This window comes from Mastigoproctus giganteus, chromosome 14 (assembly GCF_048544385.1).
Source record: "Mastigoproctus giganteus isolate SK-2022 chromosome 14, ASM4854438v1, whole genome shotgun sequence".
In the NCBI taxonomy this organism is placed as follows: domain Eukaryota; kingdom Metazoa; phylum Arthropoda; class Arachnida; order Uropygi; family Thelyphonidae; genus Mastigoproctus; species Mastigoproctus giganteus.
In genome coordinates, this window is record NC_143588.1 from 11,697,670 (window position 1) to 11,710,404 (window position 12,735).

General features: G+C 38.7%; 1 protein-coding gene across 3 annotated transcripts in view; it reads right to left on the minus strand.

Annotated features, from left to right (window-relative positions):
- Window positions 1-12,735, minus strand: part of sotv (exostosin glycosyltransferase sotv) — a 266,617-nt gene that overhangs the window by 105,934 nt on the left and 147,948 nt on the right. The gene's annotated exons all lie outside the window — the stretch shown is intronic.

A 12,735-nucleotide genomic window follows, 5' to 3' on the forward strand; every position in this document is an offset into this window, starting at 1 on the left:
GAGAGCACTACAACTTTAAATACACAGCAAGGAAGGCATTTCGCCCTAGGTTTTAGCTTAGGCAACTTCAAATAAGCAACCAACACACTCAAAGGGGCCAACCTCCTCCAGCACACCTCTGCAGTCCCCTTGCCTCTTAGTGTTCCCGCAGGTAATTTCTCCCCAAGGGAAGGCCCACGTTGGGAATCACTGGTTTAAATTAATAGAGGTATGAAATTTTTTCACTGGTTGGGTTTCTTTTGCATTCTCTCTATTATAATAACTGGATGTGTTCTCTGGTTTTCTAATAAGTTCAGTTTTCTTATGGATTTTTTTTTAAATTATGGATCTACCAAATTTTGTAATATGCACTTAAAAGCTAGCAGGGATAAGGAGGTAAATATCCCATTCTACAAAGGCAATTGTTAGGCCACATCTTGAGGTTTGGAGACCTCATTTTAGGAAAGATGTAGATCTGCTGGAATGGATGCAGAGAAAGGCAACAAGATTGGTGAGGAGACAAAATGGTGGTCGTACCAAGAAAGGTTCTGCAAATTGCCGCATCTGGAGACTAGGCATCTGCAAATTGATCTGATTGAGAGCAGTAAATCTGACTGAGTTTTTTAAGACTTTGAATGGATTGCCCAATGCTAATGGGATTCTTCCTCTTGCTCAGACTACACACGAGGGGACACAAATTCAAATTGAGGAAGGATAGCTGCAAAATAGATGTGCAGAAGTTTTCCTTTAGCCAGCAGGTGGTTGATTGTTGGAACAAACTTCCATCTGTTGTTGCAGAAGTGGGTAGTTTGTATAAATTCAACGAAGAACTAGAAAAACTATTGGAGGGGATGGACAAGTGATGTTGGAAGTTTTATTTTTTTATTTTTTTGGCTGATGCTTTATAAGTTTGCTTTCTTGCATCATTTCTCACTACTAATACTAAAAGCTGAGTTAAGTGGTTCTGATTATTTTCAGACAATTATAGGGACCATGTGCTGGTCATGTGTTTACATTAGATGGAAAAATATACCTGTACTTTGTATACCTTATGTTTTGACAGATACATTTATAAATTCAATTTTTGTAATAAAAACTTAACTTTTTACATCTTAATTTAATTGCTTTTTTTTCCCTCAGTGGCATTAACAACTCAGATGGAGTTTGGAACCATCAATCTTACTGGTTATCGGGTAGTATTTTCTGTGCTCTGTATCATAGTTATGTTTGTTATTAAAAGAAGGCTAGTTTTAATATTGAATGGAGATTAGTTTACTTTGAATTTGTGGAATGATGTGACCATGTCGTGGTAGTCAATTCACACAAAGTGAATTGACTACCACAACATGGTCACATGGAAGTCCACTATAGTCAACTTCAACCATATTGGGAAACAAAGTTAAACAGAATAAAAAAAAAAATTACCTACTGCAGCATATGAAATATGTAATCAATTAGCTACAACTAATTTCAAATGAAAGTCTGGTAACTCTATTTTGATGGTGGCAGAACGCAGTTCCAGGGCATTCCAGCCAAGTTTGATCGCTATTTATTAAAAGTCATCCATTTTTAAATTTATAAAAGATGGCAGGTAGAATATAAAAATCTTTAAATTTTTATTTGGATGAAATTAGCTCATTGAAATAATTTTTGGTTGGCTGTTTGATGATGATGATCTTCTGCTATCACCTTTTTTTTCTTTTTTTTCTTTTTTTGAAGGTGGTTGTTATGAATCTTGTTCCCTTGCAAAACAAGGTGCTATTTATGTGACACTCCCATCTTCATTTTTACTTGTGATGTAGTTGCCTGAAAACAGTACTGAAAAATAATTTTTTCGTTCAATGGACTATGCCTCTAACTGCACACAACAGTGCATCAGAAATGGGGAGACTGGTGGTTGTTGTTGGGATTTTTTTTTTTTTTTTTTTTGCACAAGGGCCTCTTGGACCACATTGTGCCTGTTCATGATTTTAACACTAATTTCACATGTTATTGCAATCAGAGGCTATTATACAAATTTATGCCTTTCAAATAGTGAAATAGTTCTTTGAAATTTGAATCATTTCCTAGAACATATGGTAAAGTTAAGAGTTCCTACAAATTTGTCAGTGAGCTAAAGCTAGATTTTTGGATAGTTGAAAGTTGGGGACATTCAATAAGAATATATTTTATTGTACACTGCAACTGGTAAAAGCAACACTGAAGAGGATTCTCTCCCATAAGCAAAAACAGATGAGTTGGATGGGTATGACCAATGTGGAATCTTGTTAGAATCACTTCTTCTCGTCTGCTTCTCATGAAACTAGATGCCCAAAGCTTTTTTTTTTTTTTTTATCTCTAGCAGTTTATTATTGGGACCATTCTTTCCTACACGTTGCTTTAATAATGGATTTATAGTCAAGTTTAGGGCACTTTCAGTTGAGAGGAAGATCCAATGTCAGGATGTTTAGCAGTATGATCTGCACGTTCATTACCTGGGATGCCTACATGACCAGAGGTCCAGGAGCAGGTAACCTTCTGGTCGGCTGTTTGATGATGATATGATTTGGATTGGATCTCTTTAAGAATGGGATGAGAAGCATAAAAGGTAGATTGAATGGCAGCGATTACACTTAGAGAGTTGGTATATACCAGAGATTGCTTGATCTGGTGATTATGTTATCTAGGGCTAGTTTTATTGCAAACAATTCTGGGGATAGATATTGAATTCAGGAAGTAGGAAGAGACAGCTATTGAGAAGAAGGAAGAAACTATTGCAGCATCTACAACCACTTCTGTTTTGGATCCAAGTATATACACTGGTGTTCAAAGAAAGTGCATCACCTAGGAATTTCACATTTCTATCCCTTTTTCGTGATGGTATGTTACATTAATGACTAGCATCGCAAACAGAAATATAAACAAAAGATATTTATTAATAGTTACGGCAAAACTAAGTAATATTTAACAGATGCTCACAAAATATTCCAAAATGAGCATTTGCAATCTTTATACAACAGTTTTGGTAAACACAACAATTATGGCTGAAATGTTATCAGAAGCCCTCAATTTGCTGAAGTTTATCATTTTAAATGGAAAACAAAATGGAAAGTTCACCAGGTGCAAACTAATATTTAGTTGAACTGCCTCTGGCACTGATGACAGCAGCACACCGTCAAGGCATTGACAAGATCAATTTCTGAAGATAATCAACTGATAGTTCGTGGTTCCAAACACGAATTATGGCTTCCTGAAGTTCACGAAGGGTCTTTGGTTTCTTTCTGGCAACTGCAGATTCCACATGATGCCAATAGTTCTCTATAGGATTCAGGTCTGGCCGGGCTGTTTCCTGGCCAGCTAACAGTTGTAATGGACAGTTCTTCCAACCATTTTTACACCTGTAACAAATGTAAACACATTACTGTCAACCCTCTAATGCAGAAATGAACCTAAAGTAACTACAGAAGTGCTTACTTACACTTTTCGAAAGATGACAAAGAGCAGAGTTGTCCTGAAAGATGCAGTTACTTGGCAGGTTGAAATGGTCTCTAATGGTTGGCAGCAATTTGCCTTCCAATATATCCATTGGCATTTACGGAACCTTTTATAAAGGTTCTGTAAATTTCTGTAGGTGACCTACTCCGTGATACGAAATGCACCCCTATATCATTTGGCTGGTAGGGAATTTCACTGTAGACACCATACAGTCTGGATAGTATTCTTCACCATGTCTACGGCAAATCGCTTGTCTCCCATCAGAGCCATGCAAGTTGAATTTATTCTCATCCAAGAAAATAACTGACTTCCACTGCTTGGGGGTCCATTTGACATGATCCTTACACCAAATTAATCAGTCTTTTTCATTTTTTGTGTGAGGAGAGGATTCTTAGGACAACGGGCTACAAGTCCATTTTTGAAGAGGCATCTTTTGACTGTTACTGCATTGCTACCACTCCTGTACATTCTCTCTCTTCAGCTCAGACGAAGAAGCTTTATGGTTTTTAACACATAAGTGCTTCACAAAACACAGTCCCGTTTCGGCATAGAGACTTGTTTGCATCCCATCCGGTTCCCTTTTTTCTATCAGCAGAACCAGTATTCTTGAGTTTGGAAAGAAATCTACTCACTGTCAACTGATTACAAGACACTCTATAAGCGATATGACGGGAAGAACATCCTTCCTCATGTAGCACTCTTTCTTCGTGGCATCAACTGCCCATAACTCGCCACCCTAACATAAGCAAGGAATGACTACAACTCTTGCACAGCGTGCTTATATAGCTGAAATTAACAACTGATGCAATATTATGTCATCACCTATGTGTGTCAATCTTATCTGATGCAATCTAAGAAATACTGCCACATACCTACGTTATTCAGACAACAATTACAATTTTAAGGGGTGATGCACTTTCTTTGAACACCAGTGTATTTGAACTTTCTCTGAGTATTCCAAGGAGTGAGATTTGTGGAGCTGTTGAATGTTCCTGTTTGCCAGGGAGGATTTTCCCCATTTTAAAAAGAAATTGTCATACAGAGGTGAGAATTCAGTCCAGGGAGATTCAGGAGTAGCAAGGTCTTAGAATATGTTCTGAAAGTTAATGTCCCAACAGAGTATGAACTCTTGCAGTTGAAGTCCTGCGGAGCGGTTTCCATTAGGTTTATTGTGGTATAGTATGGCATATCAGATACTGCCAGCTGGGATGGGATGGAATGGAATACTTTTTATCTTTGCTGCATACTTACACAATAAGGATTTTTTCTTTATATATAGAGGGGGTTAATTTTCCTCAATGCTGTAGACCGGAGATGTTCTGAAGGCTCCCACAGATATTGTAAGGGCATTATGTTGGTTGGTATTAAGATGTAACAGAGAACTTTTCTCCTAGTGGAGTAATAGACCGATGATCCATATTCCAAGCGTAATCTTATTAAAGCTCTATAGAGTTTTAGGAGAGAACTTCTATCAGCAGCCCAGGACATTTCAGAGACAGCTCTGAGGATGTTCAGTTTTTAAGGCAAGTTGTCCAAAGATAAGCTATATGAGTTGCAAAATTAAGTTTATTGTCTAAGTATAACCCCATTAGATGGAAATTGTTGGTAACAGGAATCAGGCTGATTTTCAAATATATTTCTGGATCCAGATATAGTTTGCCTTTTTTACAGAAATGAATTACAATGGATTTCTTTTCTGCTAGGGAATAACCATTCTGTAATGCCCGTGATTCTATTTTAGCTATGGAAATTTGAAGTTGCCTTTCAATGGTGTTCATAGTTTGGGATTGACAAGAGACAATAAGGTCATTAGCAAACATGCATGATTCTACTGTATTTGGAACATCCCATGTCATGTTTGTGATTCTTATTGAAAATAATGTTGAACTGCAGATAGAACCCTGCAGTACACCCTCCTCTTGTTCAAATGATTTGGATAAGTTGTTCATGTATCTGCCCTGAAAAGTTCTGTGGCATAAAAAAAGTTTTGTATAAATTGAGGTAACTGACCTCTCAAAGCCAAAACAGTGAAGATCTTGAAGTACACAACTCCATATTCCAGATTGGACTGTAGGTGGATTGGTTGGTTTTTTTTTTAGGAGCATTAGCAACTAAGGCCATATTGCTCTGGGATATGCGATGGTCATCCCCTGACCTTTCCACATCATCCGTATTTGGTGGTGACGGGCTCGAACCCCGGTCTAATCAAGAAGCGTGTGCTACGCACTGCTGCTCCTTCCCACCTGGCTACGGAGGCACCCTGGAGGTGGACGCTACCGATATAATGGCAAATGATTCAGCTAAGGCATTTGCTATTTCTCCTGGAGAGGATAATTCTTTCCCTTCCCAGTTTAGCATTGAAACCGGGGACTGCACATATTTGCCATTAAGTGTTTGTATCTTCCTCCAGATGAGTCTAGTTGTTGTTGAGTTTAACGAAACATAGGCTGCTAGGGCCATATTGTGTCATTCTAATGGTGAATACAAAATATTAACTTCAGTGTAATACCTGCTATATTTTATGGTACATTCCTATATGATTTAGGAAAGTAAATAGTTATTTTTTTATTAGGATCATCTCCCAGAATCAGCAATAAATTTATTGATGACTATGTATTAGCAATTGATTTAAAGGTGTTTAAGCAGATATTTTGAAAGTGGGGACAGTCCACTGACAAGTGGAGAATGGTCAGTTGTACTTGACATGATGAACAGTGGGGAGCACTGCCATTAGCTAATAGATACAGGTGAGTATGCTCAATCCTTAGCCTTCCTAAAATTGTTTCTTATTGTTTCTTCTTGTCTGCTTTTCCAGAAGCTGGAAAGCCACAGTTTTGGTGATTACATCTGGTGAGTATGGGCTTGGCACACCCAGGGTCCTGAGCTGGATATCATCATTCTTCTCTTTCTTGGTGATTCCTTTCTACTTCTGATTCTCTCTCTCTCTCTCTCTCTCTCTCTCTCTCTCTCTCTCTCTCTCTCTCTCTCTCTCTCTCTCTCAGGGTAACTCGAGAATTTTTTTTTTTTGGCTAGTGTTGTGTTGTGTTATTTGGTTTTTTAGGAGCATTAGCAACTAAGGCCATATTGCTCCGGGATATGCGGTGGTCATTCCCTGACCTTTCCACATCCGCCGTATTTGGTGGTGATGAGCTCGAACCCCAGTCTAATCTAGAAGCGTGTGCTATGCACTGCTGCTCCTTCCCACCTGACTACGGAGGCGTTTTGGCTAGTGCAGCATAAACCTCAGGCTTCCTTGCACCATATAACTAATAATAATAATAATAATATTAACTAATACAATACAATTTTATTTATCAAGAGAATTTGTTTACAATAAATGAACTTGTTAAGAAAAGTAAATTTCTTGACAAGTTGTAATTCTTCCTTTACAACAGTTTTGTACAAATTTGTTATCTTACAGAAAAGACTATGAAGTCACAACACATAGTATATTCCACACTGTAAACAGAGGTAGTAGTTTATCTGCATATCAATTCTAATCTACTGTGTCATTGAGTATCAAGAATTTTCTTATTAGGGATTTTAATTTGGAGATGGGGTAACTTCTCCCGAGCCTGAAATCGATACTAGCCAACAAGTTTTTTATTATATTCATTGTGTGCCTATCTCCAAATCTATTTAGTATCCTAGGGTGAGGCAAAGTAATTGCTTTTGGGTTCCTTAAATTTTGTGAGATATTTCTTTGCAGATTCGACTCTTCAAAAATAGTGTTAAGATTTTTTAAGAATAGATTTAACTTCAGTTTTTGAACTGGATCCAGTATTTTATGTTTCGACAAAAATTGCCTTCTCTCGTTCAGGTCATTCCAAGAGTTTGTCCCCATTAAAAGTTTCAGAATCCTATTCATTAAGTTGTTTATTGCCCTTATTTCTGTTTTATTTGTTCGTGCCCACATATTTACTAAATAATTGAGTTGAGAGTAATAATAATAATATTTGGTATAGTTTGTTTTCTGGATAACCTCTATAGATTAGTGACCAGCTATTGTAACATGCTTTACAGAGATGTTTATAATAATAGAAACAACAGAGTCGCCGACAATAACTAGTTCCTGTGTGAACTAGTTGTTGTCGGTGACTCTATTGTCAGCAAAACGGAGTTGTGAACTAGTTGTTGTCGGTGACTCTATTGTCAGCAAATAATTGAGTTGAGAGTAATAATAATAATATTTGGTATAGTTTGTTTTCTGGATAACCTCTATAGATTAGTGACCAGCTATTGTAACATGCTTTACAGAGATGTTTATAATAATAGAAACAACAGAGTCGCCGACAATAACTAGTTCCTGTGTGAACTAGTTGTTGTCGGTGACTCTATTGTCAGCAAAACGGAGAATATATTGTGTAAAAAGGATAGGTGGAATAGGACCAGGGTATGTCTGCCAGGGGCAAAAGTTGATGATCTTGTAGAGCAGATATCTTTTAAGGGTACAAAAGTTGTTCACATTGGCACCATGATATTAAGAGTAGGAGAATGGTGGAATTACTTAACAAAGAACAGATCAATGTTGAAAAAAATGTGCGAGTTATGGCTGAATTTGAATGTGTCTATAATTCTGTTCAGACACGACAGGAGGGAGTATATGATGACAGCCTTGTCAATCAATTCGGCCTTGGAGAGACTGTGCAAGGCTCATGGGATAGAATTTTTCTCAGCCTGGTCTGTGCTCGTTAACGGGAGAGACTGCTTCTACAGGGATGAGATACACATCAATAGAGAGGGGGAAGAATATTTGCTGATGCTATCAAGGCAGTGTTAGGTGAGTCTGAAAACTGCTAGCTTGGGTGGATACAAGGACTAATAGATTAACAGTAGCCACAGGCAGAGGTGAAAGTGATTCTTGCACTGCTACTATTGGAATGAGCAGGAGCCTGGAAAACAGGGTGCCGGGGATTTCAGAGACTGCTGGGAGTCATTAGCATTAGTAGAGGCATATGATGCAAGAAAGCAAGCTTATGCGGCATCAGCCATAAAAAAAAAAAAAAAGAAAAAAAAAACTTCCACTTCACCCCTCCGTTCGTTCGAAATACCTGTCCAGCTGAGCTTAAATTTATTTAGGCTATCAACTTCCACAACAAGGGATGGAAGTCTGTTCCACCAACCAACTACCCGCTGGCTAAAGACAAATTTCCGGACATCTATCCTACATCTGTCTTTCCTCAATTTGAATTTATGCCCTCTCAGGTGATTATTCTGAGCAAGAGGCAGAATTCCTTCTGCATTGAGCATGCTCAAACCATTCAAAGCTTTATACACCTCAATCAGGTCACCTCGCAGGTGCCTAGTCTCCAGACACTGTAATTTGCAAAATTTAAGCCTTTCTTCATAAGGACAGCCCTTTGTTCCATTCACTAATCTTGTTGCCCTTCTCTGTACTCATTCCAGCAGCTCTACATCCTTCTTGAAATGAGGCCTCCAGACCTGTATACAGTATCAAGGTGTGGCCTGACCATTGCTTTTTATACAAGGGAATAATCACCTCCTTATCCCTGCCAGAAAAATTCCTGTATTTCATTGACAAGACACCATGAGCTACTCTTGCAGTCCATCTGCGCTGCTCAGAAAACTTCATATCTGCCTGCACAATTACCCCCAGGTCCCTTTCATTCTCTACCACTGTCAATATAGTACCACAGAGTTGATACGTTGCTCTGGGGTTACTGTTTCCCATATGTAGTACTTCACATTTGTCAGTGTTAATCTTCATTTGCCACCTCTCAGCCTATCTGCTCAACCTTTCCAGATCCTGTTGCAGCAGCAGCAGCAGCAGCATAGCGTCAGAAGTGCCCTTAAAAACCCTGCCAACCTTTGTATCATCTGCAAACTTGGACATTAAGCTTGATATACCATCATCAATATCATTTATGAATACAGAAAACAATAATGGACCCAACACTGAGCCCTGAGGGACTCCACTAATAACATTAGTCCACGACGAGCAGTGTCCATTGATTACCACTCTCTGTCTTTTCCTCCTCAGCCACCCTTTTATCCACAGCAGCAATTTGCCTCCAATGCCACACTGCTCCAATTTGTGCAGCAGTCTTCCATGTGCAACAGTATCAAAAGCCTTTCTAAGATCCAAGTATATAATATCAAAGTTATTCCCTGCATCCAGTTCTTTTGTGACTGCATCGTAGTATACAATCAAATTGGTCAGGCAAGACTTTCCCTTAACCAAACCATGCTGTGTCTGAGCTATAACCGAAGTCTTGTCTACATGATCCTGCAGTGCTTCTTTAACCACTGCCTCCATTAATATTCCTGGAACAGAAGTTAAACTCACAGGTCTATAATTACTCGTGTCAGCCTTTGATCCTGCTTTGTGAATTGGGGTCACATTTGAACATCTCCAGTCTATGGGTACCTCCCCTGAGTCCAAAGAAGCTCTCATAATTATGACTAAGGGTTTGCTTACTTCCTTTAATATAACTGGGTAGATCCCATCCACCCCGGGTGCCTTTTTTATGTTTATCCTCAACAATTTCTCCTCCACTTTCCTCTCAGTTATTACAAAATCATCTAGCTCACTGCTAGTGTTTCCTTCACCTCTGGCATTACCCTTCCTGAATAACTCCTCATGCGTGAATGTAGATGCAAAACACTCGTTTAGTTTGTTAGCCACCTGAGCAGGATCCTCAACTGTTGAACCATTAATATCTAGTGGACCAATCTAATCCATCCCTTTCCTTCTGGAGTTTACATAGGTAAAGAACTCTTTTCTGTTTTTCTTTGCATCCTTTGCCAAGGATTTCTCATAATCTGCCTTTGCCTGCCTAATCTCCTTTGTGACTTGGTTACAGACCACCTTATATCTATCATAGGCTTCCATGTCACCCATTAATTTATATGTATCCCATGCATTTTTCTTCTCTGCCATATGTCTCAGTTCATCTGACATCCATTTAGGCCTAAACCTTGAACAATATTTCTTAGTTGGTATGTAAAGCTTAGTAGCTTCCAAGATAAGTTCTTTGAATGCTTCCCGTTTTGAATTTGCTGTTGGTAACATCATCAGTTGGTCCCACTGTATAGAATTTAAATACAGTCTCAGACCATCATAGTTGCCTTTACGAAAGCAAAAACCCTTCCCTTTACCCCTGATGGTAGTTGCCTCTTTGAGTGAATCCCACTTCAGCACATTGTGATCACTGCCACCTAGTGGTTTCTTTAACTGCAGATTCTTAATGCATGAAGAATCTCAACTGATAATCAGACGAAGAGTATTACTCCCTCTAGTTGCCTCCCGAACATGCTGATGTAGAAAACAAACATCCAATAAATCCACAAAAGCCTTGCTAGTGTGTGAGTGACCAATCTACAAATTCCAGTTAATATATGGGAAATTAAAATCACCCATTATAAGACTCTCTGATTTACTTGCCCACTCTATTTCCCTGTACAGTTTCTTATTATACTCATCAGAGTCATTAGGACTATAGTACAATCCTACTCTCAATTGTGATCTCCCTATGCTTATGTCACACCAAACTGACTCGACACTGCACTGTCCAACGATGTCGACTAGTTTCACTTCCTTGGATTTTATGTGTTTCTTAACTAATAGCATAACCCCTCCTCCCTTCTTATTCTGTCTATCCTTTCTGTACACATTGTACTCCCCAAATTCCAGTTCTGCACTGCTTATATCCACGTGGCACCATGTCTTTGATATCCCAACAATATCTGTCTTTGATGTTTTGAGCAATACCTGAAATTCATCAAATTTATTTACCAAACTCCTAGCATTGGTGTACATGCAAGTATACATGCACCTGTTCCTATTCTTAGCTACCCTAACACAACTCATGTGTTTACTTGTACCACAATGACTCCCAGCACTCTCTGAAATACCCTGCATCTTGTTTTCCAGGCTGCTGCTCATTCCAATAGAAGCAGTGCAAGAATCACTTTCACCTCTGCCAGTGGCTACTGTTAATCTATTAGTCCTTGTATCCTCCCAAGCTAGCAGTTTTCCGACCCACCTAACACTGCCTCGATAGCATCAGCAAATATTCTTGCACCCTTTCTATTTAAGTGTATGCCATCCCTGTAGAAGCAGTTTCTCCTGTTAACAAGTACAGACCAAGCTGAAAAATATTCTACCCCGTGAGCCTTTCACAATCTTTCCAGGGCCGAATTGATCGACAAGGCTCTTATCATATACTCCCTCCTATCGTGTCTGGGCAGAATTGCAGACACTTTCAAATTCAAACCTAATTCACGGCTTTTTTTCAACAGTGATCTGTACTTGTTAAGTAATTCCGTCGGTCTCCTACTCTAAATATCATTAGTTCCAACGTGTACAACAATATCACCTTTTGTGCCCTTGAAAGATGATATCCGCTCTACGTCATAAACCTTTGCCCCTGGCAGACATACCAGGGGCAAAGCAAGTAAATATGTGGGCTGTGTTAGGTGTACATACATGTATACTTGTGTATACACCAATTTTAGGAGTGTAGTAAATCAATTTGATGAATTTGAGGTGTTGGTCAACACATCAAAGCCAGATATTGTTGGGATATCATAGACATGGTGTCACACAGATACAATGTGTACAGGAAGGATAGCCGTAATAGGAAGGGAGGAGGGGTTATGTTATTACTGTATTTCTTCGATTGTAAGATTCACTTTTTTCCCACTATAAATGTCTCTAAAAACAGGATGCGTCTTAGAATCGATGGAGTCTTACAATCGCAGTTTTTTTTAATTTTCCCGCGCTTTGCACACGGCACCACATGTTTTGTTTTTACGTGGAAAACCAACCTCCAAGTTTGACATTTGGTTATCACATTCTCCAATTCTAGTGGAGAATAAAGTGGTATGGGTGATCTCACATGCTTTCGAAATGTGAAGCCACCGTTATTTCATTATAGTGAAGCTCACGCAGTGAAAACTAGGAAGTTTTATTTGTGTCTTCGAAAGTACGTAAGAAGTGGAGTTACTGTATTTTGTTCATTTTGATCCCTTATTGCACATTAAAATGTTAAAAAGATTGCACTATGAAGACGCATTGAAACAAAAAGTTATTGTGTATGCCAAAGAACATGGAAATAGAGCTACAGATTGACATTTTGACATTAGTGAAGTAAATGTTCATCATTGGAGAAATGATCACAATTCCATATTTTCATGCAAAGCAACAACGAAGTGCTTTACGGGGGCCTAAGAAAGGAAGATTTCCACAAGTTACCCATCACTCGACAAGCCATGCAATTGAAAGCTGGAGAAATTGCCAAGTCCCTTGGAATAGAGAAA